This window comes from Ziziphus jujuba, chromosome 6 (genome assembly GCF_031755915.1).
Source record: "Ziziphus jujuba cultivar Dongzao chromosome 6, ASM3175591v1".
Classification (NCBI taxonomy): domain Eukaryota; kingdom Viridiplantae; phylum Streptophyta; class Magnoliopsida; order Rosales; family Rhamnaceae; genus Ziziphus; species Ziziphus jujuba.
In genome coordinates, this window is record NC_083384.1 from 425,001 (window position 1) to 441,780 (window position 16,780).

Here is a 16,780-nt window from a genome sequence, read left to right on the forward strand (position 1 = left end):
AAATATGTCAATTTATACCATTTATCTTTCTTTTTTTTTTCATTCTTCGAACTAAAAGAGGAAAAACTAGAATTGAAACCTTTAAATTTAAATGTAAAACAAAAAAATTGAAAAGAGGATATCGAAACAACAATTTCTACATAACGAAAGTATGGGCATGTTGAAGTAAAGATGAAAAGAGAAAGCATCCTTTGTTCACCAATCCGATCTTCTTTCAAAAGCTGGTAGAGAATAGGCTTTGATGCTAGAGGAGAGATAATTACTTTTTTGAAGAATCATAAAAATAAGCTCTTGCTCATGAAACCCTTTCAGGTGTCGATGAATAAACATGCCATTTAGCTTTAGACTCGAGCTTGTGATCCTTCTCTAAAAAAATAGCTTTAGCACCGTTTCATATTTTCAACTATAAAGGTCAGTTTATGACCTTCCAACTTTCTAGTGAAACTAGGGACCAAAAGGTCATTAGAGATAGCAAAAAGATGCATCTATTGGGTATTTTAAAAGGACTCAATAAATGGGCATAAACAAATGAAGGGAAAGCCAACAGTTTTTCTGAGGTTGGGTTTTGAGATGAGAGTAGGATACACATATGTCGAAGAAATCCATTGTCTAGAGATAGTGGAGTGATCTCAAAGAGTTTTCTATTTTCATATTTATACATATAGTTTTTTGAATCAAATCAAATTATATGTCTTTCTTGTTTGTTGCCACTCAACAACAGCAGGTCTCAGCTCTATACATTCATAGAAGTTTCACGAAATTCGGATTTGGCTGAAAAAGAAGCAACGCTATGGATAACATGAGTGATCACCATTGATAAAGAAGAATCTTTCTAAATCACTTCAGGTCAGCAGAGCCTTTAAGCATCCAAAATACAATGGGGTTGTAAATGACATAGCGATCCTAATAGAAAATGATGACTTCTTTAGAAAAACCAAGTTATTCAAGTTCTTTTTACCAAAGAAGTCCCGCTCTGATGGCCCGATAAGTCATCTACTTAAAAAGACCCTCCCTGCAGTGCGCCCCTCCTTGAATTATTCAGTCATGTAATACTTATTGAATACAAAGAAAAAAAAATGGATTTCAAATTTTTGTTTTCTGCTATTCATTGCCTGAAGGTGATGAGAATCTGCCCATGCCCGCACAACCGACAATCCACTGGGTGCTGACCCGATACAGATGAAGATCCGGTCGATCACTAGAACTCAAACTAAAAGATTTAAGGATAACCTGGATGCTTTTATACAGGGAGTAATTAATTCTCAAAAGGGCTTGACAATACTTGAAGATATAAGACTCATTTTAAGCATCCAAGTGGTGGAGACAGATACGGACCCGGGTAGCTGTTTCGTGCAAATTTGGACTCTAGGCAGCAAGGAATGGTTCCAAGACTTCATGAACTGAATGAATATCATTAAGAGGACATGGAATCCAGGTAGGTTAGAATCAAAAGCATCTAAAAAGGACTTGTACAGACAGCTGTTGAAGTGTGGCAATTTTGCCATTTGATGGTGCATGTCACCGGCTAGCATGCACACCTTGGTATCACCTTCTTTCCTTTTATGAGTTTATATTTTTTGAATGTTTTTAATTGATGTAAGGTATATTTTGATAATTTTTTGTGCCTAAGTTATGTTTGCAAAAGCATAGGCAAAACTATGCACAAAAGAGTAGGAATGTTATGCTTGAAATGCCTAAGGTGCTGGATTCATAATTTCCAGCAACATAGGTCCACTGTTTATCTTATATCTCAGGTTGCAAATGGATGTTTGAGCTGAAATTTTGAAAGATGTCTACAGACATATATATAAGACTATGGTTAAAATTTCAGGTCAACATGACATGGGAAAGTCCATTTTCTATTCCAAACAGATTGCTGTATCTGATGGGCCCAGTATGCAGAGTATGGGTAAGTTTTGGAGCTGTTGGCCCATGATCCGGTTCCAGAACTTTCCTAGCTCTTGGAAAAATATTTATTGATGACCAAGGATGCTTCAAACCAAGTTTCATAAGCAGATACAAAGTGGAACTAAGTAGGTGAAGCTAGTTTTGTTGTTTACCAAAACTAGTTAAACAATAGGAACTTAGTTTAAACCATGTGCCACTTTTTACTATATTTGGAATAGACATGTTGCAGCTGGTTTTTACCTCTTTTATGTATGAAAAGTTAGGTGTTGACCACTTTACTTTTTAAATTTCAAATACTTTACTCATTTTGTAAGCTCACATGCTTAGCATGTATGAACTAGTTGTAATTTCAAGCTTATATTGTTAAATGAATGAGATGGCTATACATCCAAGCCTCATTTTCAAAAACCAATGTGGTCCCCTTCTTCTCATCTCTTCTTCAACATCTTTGAACACTCTAGGAACCCTAAAAACCAGAAAACACTATAACCAAAACCTAAAAACACAACTCACACACAACCATTCCCAAGAGCATCACCAAAAGCTTGCTTGTTGCTAACACTTCAAGCTAGCTTGCTCTTGGTCATAACCTTCTCACCCCAACAACAGCATCTCAATTTGGCCAAAAATATACTGTTCAGCCGCTGGCTTTGACTTTTCTTCTTCTTTGACTTATTCCAATCAAAAGGCAACGTGTGAGAATCAGTATTAATCATATGTGGCATCCTAAATGGAATATGGAAGCTTATTTGAGCCCAAACAAGCTAGAGATTGGTCAAAGATACCTTAGTAGTCAAACTAGTCAACTAGTTTCCTAATTTGATTTTGACTTTTTGTTTTAGGAAATTAGTCTTTTATTTGGTTTCTATTTATTTATTTACTTGAAAATTAAACTTATGAAAGTTATTATTTTATTATTTTCATTGTAAATTAATTAATTCCTAATTCAAAAATATTGGAATTAATTAATCCAAATTAGATTAGGAAAGGGGTGAATTTCGACCAAGCTAGGCTTCCTATTATTTGGTAGCTAGTTTTACCTAGCTAGTTAGGGTTTTATTTTGTAATTTTTAGCCTGCTTAAGGGCTTGTTTTATCAATAATAATCAGTACATTATTCATGCGGAAAAATATTTGTGAAATTGAATTCTCTTTGTTCTCTTTGAACACCTAAAACATCATTAGTAAATGAGTGTTTTAGTTTGACTTATCAATAGGAGATCCATCACCTATTGTAGCATCTTCATTATACCAAGGTTTCTAATCATAGGTTGGTTAGGGGTTAAGGTAACCATTATAACTTGACCATAATTAGATCCGGGCTAATATAATACGGGTTTAGGCGCGGGTTGTCCTAGGTTCGTATCATTTGGTATCAGAGTCGAATTTTGTTCAGGTTTGATCTATCTTTATTTTCTTTATTTTTTTTTGTGTTAATATAAAATTTAGCATTAGTTTAAGGTTCCTTCTATCATCATACACATTCTGCATATATATATATATAAACTCATTCTTAGTTAAATTAGGTTTTCCTAGTTTTATCGTATTTCTTTGTTTCCCAGTTTGTTGGTTGTTTTTCATTATTGTTCTTAGTAATTTAGTTTATTTTTTATTTTCTTTGCTATTTTGATCTTAAATATTTGTATTCATATATTAAAAAAAAAAAAAAGAAGTGTGTTTGCGGCAACATATATAGATTTACGAAAAAAAATATTTGCAAATTTGTATTTTGTTGTTGAAGGTCACTGGTTTGGTGGATTTTTGGTGTGGAATTGCTATTTTTGCTGTTGATATTTGCTAATGGAGTTTTTTTAAATTCTATGAGTATTAAAAAAAAAGAAAAGAAGAAGAAACGTGGAATAAAAAAAAAATAGAAATCCGTTTGTTGAATTTATTCAATATTGGGAGTGGCTGGAGATTTATTTTTGCTGCTGGATATTTGAATTTTAGGTGCTAAAAATATTGGATCAAAATTAGTTAAAGGATTTGATACAAAAACTTGAATTACAAAGGACAACAACCAACAGCTATTCCTTATTTTTGTCCAAATTGATTCTTGTTCATGTTTGAATTTCTTTTTCTAAATTTTTATTCTTGAATTCTTAGTTTCTTACCATTGGTTTAGTTCTTATTTATTCTGAAATTTACTTTGCTAAATTGCCTTATTTTTTGTTTACAAAATCGAGAATTAGGTGTTTAAAAATTTACTCAGTACTGTTTGTTTTGTTGCTACTGTTTTGTTGATAAGTTTAATTAAAATATACTTGTGATCTAATTGTTGTTTTGTGGGTGTTTTAATTAGAACTTTGAGTAAATTCTTCGAATAGAAAAAAAAGCAAGAGTGTGTGAGCTTGAAAAAGGGTTAAAAGCCGAAACTAGTCTGCAAACACGAGTGTAGAGACCTTGTTTGAGTGAAACATGTAAGGGAGTGAATTTGGTGAGGTTTCATTTTATTGTTGTGTTATTTATACTAACATGGCAGATTCGAGGGTGAGAAGGGGAGATCCACTGTTAAGAATTAATGAAGAAGAATCCACAGGATTCCAGGGTGATTCCCGAGCTACGGGAAGTGGTGAGCAAATGGACATGAGGGTTGTCTTGGAGCAATTACAGCGGGTGAATACTCAATTTGACATCTGAATCAAAGGATGGATAGATTAGAGACATCCCAAGGAATGCCAAATGCAAGGTTTGATGCTCATGTAGGCCAAGGTTAAGGTCGAGGAGGTAGAGGGCGACCTAGAGACGAATTCTGGGAAGGTAACTTTGAAGATGACTTGGAGTAGGAGTTTGATGAAAATTTTGCACTCCAAGGAAGGCAAAACCATGGGAGACCAGCAAGGAATGAAGATGATGATCTTGGGAATATCAAGGTAAACATTCCACCTTTCATAGGAAAAAGTGACCCGGAAGCTTATTTGGAATGGGAGGAGCAAATGGAGATGATTTTTTATTGTCATAACTATTCGAAGGACAAGAAAGTTAAGTTGGCAGCAATGGAATTTGGACACTGTGCACTTCGATGGTGGACTAATGAGCAAAGTACCTGAAGAAGAGTTGGTGATGACTTGATTACTACATGGTGACAAATGAAAGGAGCCATAAGGAAGCAAGTTGTACCATCACACTATCATAGGTTGCTGCATCAAAGATTTCAATCCTTATCTCAAGGAAATAGTTCTGTGGAGGATTATTATAAGGAGATGGAAATGCTCATGATGAGGTTAAGCATGAATGAAGATAGAGAAGCAACCATGGTAAGGTATTTAGGTGGTTTGAATCATGAGATAGCCAATCAACTAGAATTGAAACAATATGTGGAATTGGAGGAGATGTTGTACGTGGCTATTAAACTTAAGCATTCAAGAGGAAGGGTGTAGGCTCATGGTTTGGGGGTGTTTCCACCAACAGAAGATCAAATCCAATTGCTTGGAGAAGCAATCCCACCTTTGAAGCAAGACAAAAATCAAAGCTAGGTGAAGAGAGCTCTAATCGGCCAAGGAAGGATGTAAAAGCCGAATTTGTCCAAGCACCAAAGAATGAGGTAAAATCTAATCCTAAACCTTCAAGATCTACAGAAATTGTTTGTTTTAAGTGCCAAAAGACGAGGACACATTGCTAGCCAATGCCCAAATAGAAGAATCATGATGTTAAAGGGTAATGGTGAGTTAGAATCGGAAAGTGAGGAAAGTGGAGATGAAACCGAACAAGGAAAGGAAGAATTTGAGGAAGAAGCTGAGACCCTACATGCATCCAATGCCAAATTAAATTTGGTTTCTAGGAGAGTGCTGGCTGTTTACAAGGATGAGGATCAAGTTCAAAAGGAACACATCTTCCACACCCGATGTGAAATCCAAGGTAAAGTTTGTAGTATGATAAGTGATGGTGGAAGTTGTACAAATATAATTAGCAACATTGTGGTTGATAAATTAGGCTTAGCAATAATTAAACATCCTGAACCTTATGATTATAATGGCTTAATAATAATGGTAAGATAAAAGTAAATAGACAAGCCAAAGTAAAATTCAACATAGATAAATATGTGGATGTTGTTTTGTGTGATGTTGTACCAATGCATGCCGAACATATTCTATTAGATAGGCCATGGTAATTTGATAAAGATGCTATTCATTATGGTCGAGAGAATTGTATTGTTTTTAGATTTAAACGTAAAAAGGTAAAGCTGGAACCATTAACTCCCAAGGAAGTATATAGAGATCAACTACAAATACAAAAAAGAGGGAGGCTAAAAAGATCAAGGAGAAAGCAAGCATGGCACCCATGACTTCACCATCCATCCAAGAAGGCAGGTTAGAGTTTGCTGTCCAAGGTAACTATTCCAAACCTAAACTTGAGGGGAAAGAAAGAGAGAAGGCGAGAGTGATAAAAGACATGAAAAAGCCAAGAGTGGAGTGAGAGAGGAAGAGAAACCCGAGAGTGCAAGAAAGCTAGAAAAAACCAAGAGTGAGGGACAATCCTAGAGGAAGAAAGGAAACGAAAGGAAAAGAGAGAAAAAATAAAAAATTTTATCTTAGTTTTGGTGATGTTAATAAAGCAATTTTGAGTATGACATCATTGTTGTTTATGATTTATAAAGATGCTTATTTAAAGATTTTTTCCTTGTATAGAACTTTATCTGCATTGTTGAGAGCCTTACTTAGTGGAAATTTGAAAATTTAGGAGGGATTATTTGCTAACTTCAAAATATGTGATTTTTGTCGAAATGAGCTGGCATTTTTAGGATTTTTTGTGATAGTGTTTAACCTAGGAGATTAGGTTTGGTTGCACTTAAGAAAGGAGAGGTTGCCATAACAACAAAAGTTAAAGCTTATGCCACGAAGGGATGGACTTTTTCACATCTTAGAATGAATCAATGAAAATGCTTACAAACATGATTTGCAAGGTGAGTATAATTTGAGTGCTATATTTGTTGTTACTGGCATATTTCCTTTTGCTGCAGGTGGTCATTTAGATTTGAGGGCAAATCCTCTTCAAGACTTGTGTTGGATTGGCACTACATAGCTAATTGACATATAGACAAATAAGGGATGTAGACGTAAGAAAAAAGTAATAAAGAAAAAAAGAAGAAGTAGAAAAACACTCGAATTTAGTCAATCAATCAATATAAGTAAAAGAAAAAAGCTTAATCCCCCATTTTATTTGTTCATAGAAATCCAACTAACCCCAATGACCATTAATGGTAATATCCAAAATCGAAAGTAGGAATAACAAATTAAAAGAGAATAGCAGAGAAAAGACTATACAAAACTCTCTACAAGTGATCTCCACCTTCTTTATTTATATATTTCTTATATATTTCATTTTGATAAATTTCATTAATTTTTCATTAATTGGCTGTCATTTGGTGATTAAGGGTAAGTTCCGTAAAAACCCCTGCTTTCTTTGAAAATATCATGAACAGCTCCTGTAGGTTGAGCACCTTTTTCAAGGAAATATAGAATAGCAGGAACATTTAAATAGGTTTGATTCTTTATCGGGTCATAAAAACCCACTTTCCGAAGATCTCTTCCTTCTCTTCTAGATCGAACATCAATTGCAATGATTTGATAAATGGCTCATTGGGATAGATGAACAATACCCCCCCAGAAATGTATAAGAAGTTTTCTCCTCTTACGGCTTAAGAAAATTGGAAATTATATCTATGTATAAAATGATAAGGTCATATCTACCCATAAAATCATCAAATCAACTAGACTATGATTTAAATACTTATTCTTTCCCCCACCAAAAAAATTATTCATATTTACAGTTTGCACCCTCACAACTCAAGTTGGATAACTCTCAAATAACTCAAGAAAATCTTTTAAGCATTTCATTTATTGAGTGGTCTCTAACCCCCCTTTTGTCTGTCACTTTTAGAATCTTTTTAATTTTGCACTCTGATCTAGTTGTTGAGATAATCGAAAATGGTATTTCCTTATTCTAGAATCCTTTATCTTTGCCTTGAATCGTTGGGTTTAGACATTACTTCAGTGATTTTGATTTGTTTCAAAATGGCAGCAACATACCCTTTTTCATGATTTCTTTCTATCAAAGAATCATTTGACTGAGTGATTCTTATGTAATACACTTTTGATTTGATCGAAAAAGTTTTACCAATTCCAAAAAATTTGACTTTTGAATTGGAAACTTGCTTGAATCGGATCCTTTCGATTTATATATGGAAAATATATTTATGAAGTTGTCCCAATTTATTGATTAATACTAACCCTAGATTCTTGCCTCTAAGAAATGAATCAATACTTTTTACTCGAGCTCCATCATGTGGGATTTACATCACACTCCCCCCCAAAAAAAAATGAGAGTTCTATTGAAATAGAAGAAACGATGTCGAGTCAAAAGCACTTTCATTCCTTTATAATTTCTGTATAATAAAAAATGGCGGATGTAAGAATCCACAATGGATCGTGTCCTTCAAGTCGCACGATGGTTTCTACCACATCGTTTTAAACAAAGTTTTACTATAACATTCCTTTAGTTTGGAACCAGTATGCAATTGATTCAATTATGGAATCGTGAATAGTCATTGATTATGTCGGTACATAGTAATCTATACTTTTTCTTTCTATATGAAATATGAATGGCTAGGGTCTAACGAAGTCTCAAAACGAATTCAATTTAATCCCCAACACCCAATACATATATTTATTTTAGCATATATTTTATTTCATTATTTATTTATTTAATATAATAAAATATAAATACCACGAATAAAATCAAAAATTTCTTTTTGAATCTCCACCTTCAAGTAACTTGATAGTGGTAGGATAAATTGACAAATTTCACACTTCTTCAAGTACTACGAACTCATAAGAAATCATCAAAAAGATTTAAGTGATTGAAAATTTTCTGGACACAAGATCATTATTTGAATAACATTTTAAAGTAAGGACTAGCATCCTAAGAGAAATCCATATTTGTATTAAAGCATCAATGATTAAAAAACTAGATAGCTAAAAAATCCAATTTATTTTTTTAGTGAACTAGTGGATAAAGACTGGTGTAAGGTAAGGTTGTTGTTTTTTCATACTGATTTCTAAAATTTGAATCGAAATAAGAATAATATGGGACCCCTATACAGATAGACTAAAAAATTGTTACTGAAAGGAATTATAGATATTTTATGTTAAATATTTAACATTTAGGGATCATAAATGGATCCAATTATATATGTATGTTATTTGAACACAATTTAGTTTGTGAAAAAGATATGATTCAGAGAAGAATTATTAAGAATACTAGTAAAATTTTCCAATCCAATATTATACTCTTACTACTATACTCTTAAATGGAAAGGTGATTTATCTTAAAAGCAATCTTTTTTCTGATATATAGCATTATATATATTATAATGCTATAATGGGTTGGGCATGCTTTGGGATGGGAGGATTCAAACGTCCAAATAGCGGGACCAAAACCCGTTGCCTTACCACTTAGACACGCCTTATTTCTATTCGATCCTAATAAACACTAATATTGGTATTGGTTATTCATCAACTCCAGTATAAATATCAATAAAACGTATAGATTGTTGCTAGAATTTTAATACGTGTCGATATAGAATTAAATTGAATTTATTGATCATTACATAGAATTTAATTAACATATTGTATGAAAGTATGATTTATTCTATTATCTTTTGATTTGAGAATTGAAGGATATTCAATTAAGATATTGTATGAAAGTATGATGTATTCTATTATCTTTTGATTTGAGAATTGAAGGTTTTTGATTGGGGGAGTTCAAATCAAAGAAGGTTTTTAGGGTCTATCTTATTTAGTTCTATTCAGTTTCCCTTCTATCAATAACTCAACTTATTAATAACTCAATCAAAATAATACAATTATCCTCAGTAACAAAAATAACAAAATATTTGTTATGCTTAATATATTTAGTTTGATTTGCATCCGTCTTAATTCTACCCTTTATTCAAACGGTTTTTTCATCGCCAAATTACCAGAGGCCTATGCTTTTTTGAATCTAATCGTAGATGTTATGCCAGTAATACCTGTGCTATTTTTTATCTTAGCTTTTGTTTGGTAGGCTGCAATAAGTTTTTGATGAGATCTTTAATAACGTCCTAGCCAAATTCATGATTGATTTGAAAAAAAAAAATTTCTAACATAACGCTTGATAAGATTAGATAGGTTTTAGAGTATGAATTCTTGATTCCAATATTGAAATTTTTGTACAACCGTAAGAAATTTTGGATCAACCCGTTTCCTTATTATGACCTTTTTTCCATTGAAAGGCCTTATTGGAGTACTCACAATGTCAAATTGTGGGTATGAAAGAAAATTTTTGGTAATGAAAACTCCACTTATCCACTTAAATTATAAATATTACAAATTCATTTTTTGAAAATTTCATTTCTATTTCTAAAGAAAACTTTATTCTTTGGTGTCAAAATACAAAATAAAAAGAATAGGGTATACGGTCTAAAATAAAATAGCGAATCTATTCTTTTTTTTTCCTAAAAAAGAATTTTGGAGATTATGTAATGCTTACTCTCAAACTATTTGTTTACACGGTAGTAATATTCTTTGTTTTGCTTTTTTCTTCGGATTCCTATCTAATGACCCAGGGTTAATCCTGGACGTGAAGAATAAAAAAAAAGAAATAAAAGAAATAAAGTTTTTTTTTCTTGATTTTAAAATGTTCTTAGCTTAGTAGGACTTTGTCATTCCACACTGAACTCGCAATCCGACGCTTTCGTCCACTTAGCCATCTCTCCCCCAATTGAAAGGAGGTAATTACTATATTACATCACAAAAATAAGGCTTGAAGAAAGCCTTCTTCTTTTTATTTTCTTTTTTTAGTGTTTTTTATATTTTTTATTGTTTTATTATTTATTATTTTATTATATATAATATATATATATACAATAGTTTATATAATAGATACGGAATGATAATGATATAGAATCAAATTCCATTTAGACCATTTAGATAAAATAAAAGCATCCATATTATATAATTAGATTATATAAAATGTATATAAAACTTATACATATATGTTATATATAATTCTATAATCATATAACATATATGTATAAAGAAAAGACTTGAAAGATATATCAACAATCTAATCTACACAATCTACAATAGTCCAATATATAAATCCAATATAAATGAAATAAATATAAAAAATCCAGTATAAATAAAATCTAAAAATTGAATATATATTTGTTAATATGTTTAACATAGATTTTTTAGATTTTTTTAATAGATTTATATAATTAATATATGTTTAATAGATATATTCTGTATTTTATATAATATATAAATAGAAAAAAGAAATAGAAAATAGAAAAAAGAAAAAATAGAAATAATGAGAAAAAAATAATATTTATTATTAATAATAAATAAAAAAACCTCTTTGAGTTCATCCGAAAAAGGCCCTTTATTTTCATGGCTTGGCCTAGTCAATACTTAGCCGGACCGGACCTCTTTTGTTTTATTCAATCGTAATAAGATAAAATGATTTATTTAATTTGAAAACAATTAGTTTGAAAACAAAACAAAAAGTCTTGTTATTGAAACAACAAAAGTCATAAAAAGACATGCTTTGATATAGAATCAAAGCGAGATTTCTTATCTTCTTTATTTTCCCCTTTTTTTTTTTTGTATACTGATATTTTACTCAAATAAAAATATGTATATAATAAAAAATGGAACTATGGATTTGTGCACGATGCATTTTTTTTCTAATCCTATCTTTTGATTGCGCCTGAGTTTCTTGTTCGACAAAAAGTCCATTTATATACAATAATTGGATTGGAGCGGGTATAATTTAGTGGTAAAAGTGTGATTCATTCTATTAACCCCCGAATAGTTAAGGGGTTTTCCACATATTCATTTCTTCCGAATAATAAATGTGAAAGGAAAATAAATATATAAAAAATTGGCCTCTTGCCAATTGATTTTGAGTAACTTTATCGAGATCAGAAGCAAATTGTGCAAAGGCTTCTAATTCAACGAATTACACCAATTCCAATTTTGATTTGCCAGCTACTTGTTTCATGGCTTTAATTTGAGCTGTGAACCGTACGCTGGATGCAGAAATACCCACATTAATAGCAGGTCTAATTCCGGCATTGAATAGATCGGTGGATAAGAATATTTGTCCATCTGTAATGGAAATTACATTAGTAGGAATATAAGCCGAAACATCTCCCTATTGAGTCTCAACTATTGGTAAAGCAGTCATACTTCCTTCACCTAAATGGGAACTTGATTTAGCAGCTCTTTCCAAAAGGCGTGAATGCAAATAAAAAACATCTCCCAGATAAGCTTCTCAGCTCGGTGGTCTGAGTAATAAAAGAGACATTTGGTGATAACCTGTGCTTGTTTTGAGAGATCATCATAAATAATTGAAGTGTGTTGTTTGCGGTACATAAAATAGTCAACTAAAGCAGCTCCTGTATAAGGAGCGAGGTATTGTAATGTAGTCGGAGATTCGGCCATTTCAGCTACCATAATAGTGTAATCCATTGCTCCCCTTTCCTGTAAAGCAGTCACCACCTGAGCCATAGAAGATGCTTTTTGACCAATAGCTACATAAACGCATATTACATTTTGCCCTTGTTGATTGAGAATCGTATCTGTGGGTACTACTATTTTACCGGTTTACCTGTCCCCAATAATTAATTCTCGCCGACCACATCCTATAAGAATCATCGAATCAATAGCAATAAGTCCTGTTTGAAGACGCTTATATACCGAACATCTCGAAATAATACCCGAGGCGGGAGATTCAATTAATCACCTCGACCATCAATAGGATTAGCCAGAGCATTTATAACACGGCCCAAAGAAGCCTCACTTACAGGGACCTGAGCAATTCGTCATGTTGCTTTTACAAAACTTCTCTCTTGTGTTATTAAACCGTCACCAATTAATACAACACTGACATTATTTGATTCCAAATTCAGAGCAATGCCTATCATACCTTCTTCAAATTCTAATAATTCCCCATCATTACTTCTTCAAGACCATAAATACGAGCAATGCCATTGCCTACTTGGAGTATAGTATCGGTATTTAAAATCTTTACTTCTGTATTATATTGTTCAATATGTTCATGAATAATGTTACTAATTTCATATGCTCGAATAGTTACCATGACTATTTCTTAATTCTTTAATTTTGTTTGAAAGAAAAATAATGCCTGCAGTAGAAAGACTAACCTTTTATTTCTTTCATCGTTCCAAACATGCCAATATTAGTATTGGTGGTATGGAAATGTAACTCGGTGTTCAAACAACTATTCAGAGTTCATAGAGCCCCATGTAAGGCTTGTTGGAAAACCTGTTGTCGAACTTGATTAACAGCCTTTTGTTGTTCAAAATGAATGCTTTCATTTTTGTAATTTTCTAATTGTTCCAAGGTTTTATAAGTTGAATTAATCAAATTCAATTATTCTCATTCTATTTCAGAGAATCCATTCGCTTGAAATTGATCCGCTTCCATTTTTACTTTCCACAAGCGGGACTGGGTTTTTTCCAATCATTGAACGACCCCCCCGCGTAGTTCTTCCGAATTTTGAATAGTCTTCAAGATTTGTTGTTTTTGATTATCTAATAAATCACTTAATGAAACTAGATTATATTTCCATTCATTTCAAAACTTCCAGATCCCTTCCCGAACCAAACATGAATCTTTAGATTCATTTGGCTCTCACGCCCAATTACTTATGTATGGGGGAAGCTCTCTAGCTTTTTTTAATGTAATGAACCTAGCCTCTTTTCTCTATTCATATTTGCGAAAGTATAGAAACTGATCACTAATCCAAGAACATAATATTCGGAGGACTCTTCTAACCAAACAAATAATTGTCAGCAAAGTTGGTTTTTTTTTTTTTTCCTGCCAAATCCAAATAATTCTTTTACTTTATACACGGGTCATCGATTCAACATTGGATATAAAAGATAAAAACAAAAGGGGGAGAAATATCCATTTTTCTAATTTTTGACAATCAAATGCAAATAACGGGTTCAAATCATTTTTTTATCGACATGAGTGATTTATATAGGAAAAAAATTCCAACACTTTGAAACCATTTATGGATTAACATATTCTATATTAACATAGTAGTAGAAAGAGTACCACGCTACATTTGGACTTCAAACGATTTAGCTTTAACCCTGTTAACAATCCCACATTATTGGTTGACAGAGAAATAAAGCAGATTTAATGAATCACAAAATGCTATTGTTCTTAAATATGATTTCTTAATTTATTCAAAAGTAATTTGTGGAATCATGCACCTTTTTGAGTTATAATGAAAAAAAGTACAATTGGTTGGATCCAATACACCAAAGATTACACTTAGATTTATTGAATTTGTTGCTAAAATATCGGTATTAAACCCCAAACTCTCAGATGACCTGCTCCTAACCCGGTATTATATTAGCCTAGATCTAATTATGTTCAAGTTTTAATGGTCACCTCAACCCCTAACCAACCTGTGATTAGAAACCTTGGTATATTGAAGATGTCATAATAGCTGATGGATGTCCTATTGATAAGTTCAAACTAAAATACTCATTCACTAATGGTGTTTTAGGCGTTCAAAGAGAACAAAGAGAATTCAATCTCATAAATAATTTTCTATATAAAATTCAAGCTTAATTTTGATTGAAAAATAAGCCTTTAAATAGGCTAGAAATTCACAAAATAAACCCTAAAAACAAAGGGAAAACTGGCCATACAAAGTAGTTTCCTATAGTGGCCGAAATTCTCACTCCTTTCCTAATCTAATTTGGATTAATTAATTCCTTTATTTTGAATTAGTAATTAATTAATTTACAATGAAAATAATAAAATAATAACTTTCCTAAATTTATTTTTCCAACAAATAAATATATAAAAACCAAAAAGGAATGGTAATTTCCTAAAACAAAAAGTAGAATCAAATTAGGAAACTAAAACACTAGCTTTTTGACTAAGTTGACTTTGACCATGCATTGACCAATTTGAGCTCCAAATCAGCTTCAATATGCTTTGTAGGATGCCAAATAAGCTGATCATGAAGGCCCACACGTTTCCCTTGCTTGGAAGAAAGAGAAAAAGCCAACTCAGCACAATATAATAAAGTCAACACAAAATACAGCAAAAATAGGCCAAATTTACTAACAGTCCGTACAACCCCTTTTTGGACGACTTTGAAGCCGCTTCCACTTGATTCCATATCCTCTTAGACATATGTATTGAATCCATAAAACATTGGAACCATTTCATGCTTCCCGACCTCCATAATTGCACTAAAACTGCTACCTGGGTCCATACCGGCTTCCACCACTTGTATGCTCAAGATAGGTCTTGGATCTTTAGGTATGGACAAGCCCTTTTGAATATTAATTACTCCCTGGATGAAGGCAACAAGATTGTCCCTAAACGTCTTAGCTTGAGCACTAGTGATCGGTTCGATCTTCATCCGTATCAGGTTGGCACCCCAGTGGGTTGTCGGTTGAGTGGGTTCTGCTGGATTCGCATCAAGCCTCCTCGTCTTTATTCTATTCTCAAGTCCCTAAATTTATAAAGTTTATGTTCTGAATTTATGAAGTCTTTAGTCCCTTTATTGCAGCCTGTGCTACTAAATCTGTTGCTTTGTTTTTTATACCAACAATTAAGAATTGTTTTCCCCTACTTGCTACATCAAAAACTAAATCACAAGCTTCTGCCAAAAACCAAGCATTTCTGTTAAGATTTATAATATGAATACCTTTACGCCTTGCAGAGATATATGGTGCCATTTGAGGATTCCATTTCCTAGTACCATGACCAAAATGAACTCCTACTCCCATCATCTCTCCCAAGTTGATGTTCCAATATCTTTTTATCATAAAAAGAAAAAGAAAAAGAGAAGCTAAAATAGAAATAAATAATTGTTCCCATGAAACCTTCTCTTCTACTGAAGATTGGCCATTGATACACGATCCAGACCATTCATTTCTTTCTATTCGTTGTTATCTTTATTTCTATTACCAAATTAAACGACCACAACATAAATAGAGAAAAGGATGAATTCACTTTTAGGAATAATTAAATCCTAGAAACGATTGTTTTGATATATCATGTAAATTATTTGACATGTAAAAATTAAATAATTCTCTATGGTTGAACAAAATGTCTTTTATTTCCTACTCAAATAAATTATTCTTTTTCATTTACAAAGGAATGTTGTGATGTTGCCTTGAACAGTGCACTAATCATTTGGATCCGGTCCCAACGGGCATCATCCCCCTATAACAACATTCTTTTTCAGACCTTTCAAACAATCGATACGACCATGTAAAGCAACTTTTGCTAAAATGTGAATGGTTTCTTAAAAACTCGCTTCGGATATGAAACTTTGAGTATTTAAACGTGTGCCATGGTCCGCGTCTGGCCAAAACGCAGGTCCCTGGCGATGAGTGCCATAGCAATCAGTGGTTGTCCAATTTCAGACTCCTCACTGCATGCACGAATTGCTGTCGCGGCCTTATAGAGACCCCTATGCACCGCTGGTTATGCGTTTCCAACCTAACCTGGCGGGCTACCCGCTAAGTTTCAGTATATCAATAAGCGGAGGAAAAAAAACTTACAAAGATTCCCGTATTAACAAGCGCCCTCGGTGTTCGAATTGTAGTCTAAAGAAGCATCCTCAGCGGCAGACCAGACTCAAGTCCCCTGGGTTGTTTGGGAATACAACCCAAATCAGGCGGTAAATTCCTACCAAGGCTAAATATGAGCGAGAGACCAATGGCAAACAAGTACCACGAGGGAAAGATGAAAAGGACTTTGAAAAGAGAGTCAAAGAGTACTTGAAATTGTTGGGAGGGAACCGGATGGGGGCCAGCGATGCGCCTC

The 16,780-nt window shown here is 32.9% G+C and overlaps 1 pseudogene; it reads right to left on the reverse strand.

The window, feature by feature from the left end:
- Positions 1-7,276: 7,276 nt before the first annotated feature.
- Positions 7,277-13,052, reverse strand: LOC132804183 (ATP synthase subunit alpha, chloroplastic-like; annotated as a pseudogene).
- Between the last annotated feature and the right edge of the window lie 3,728 nt (positions 13,053-16,780).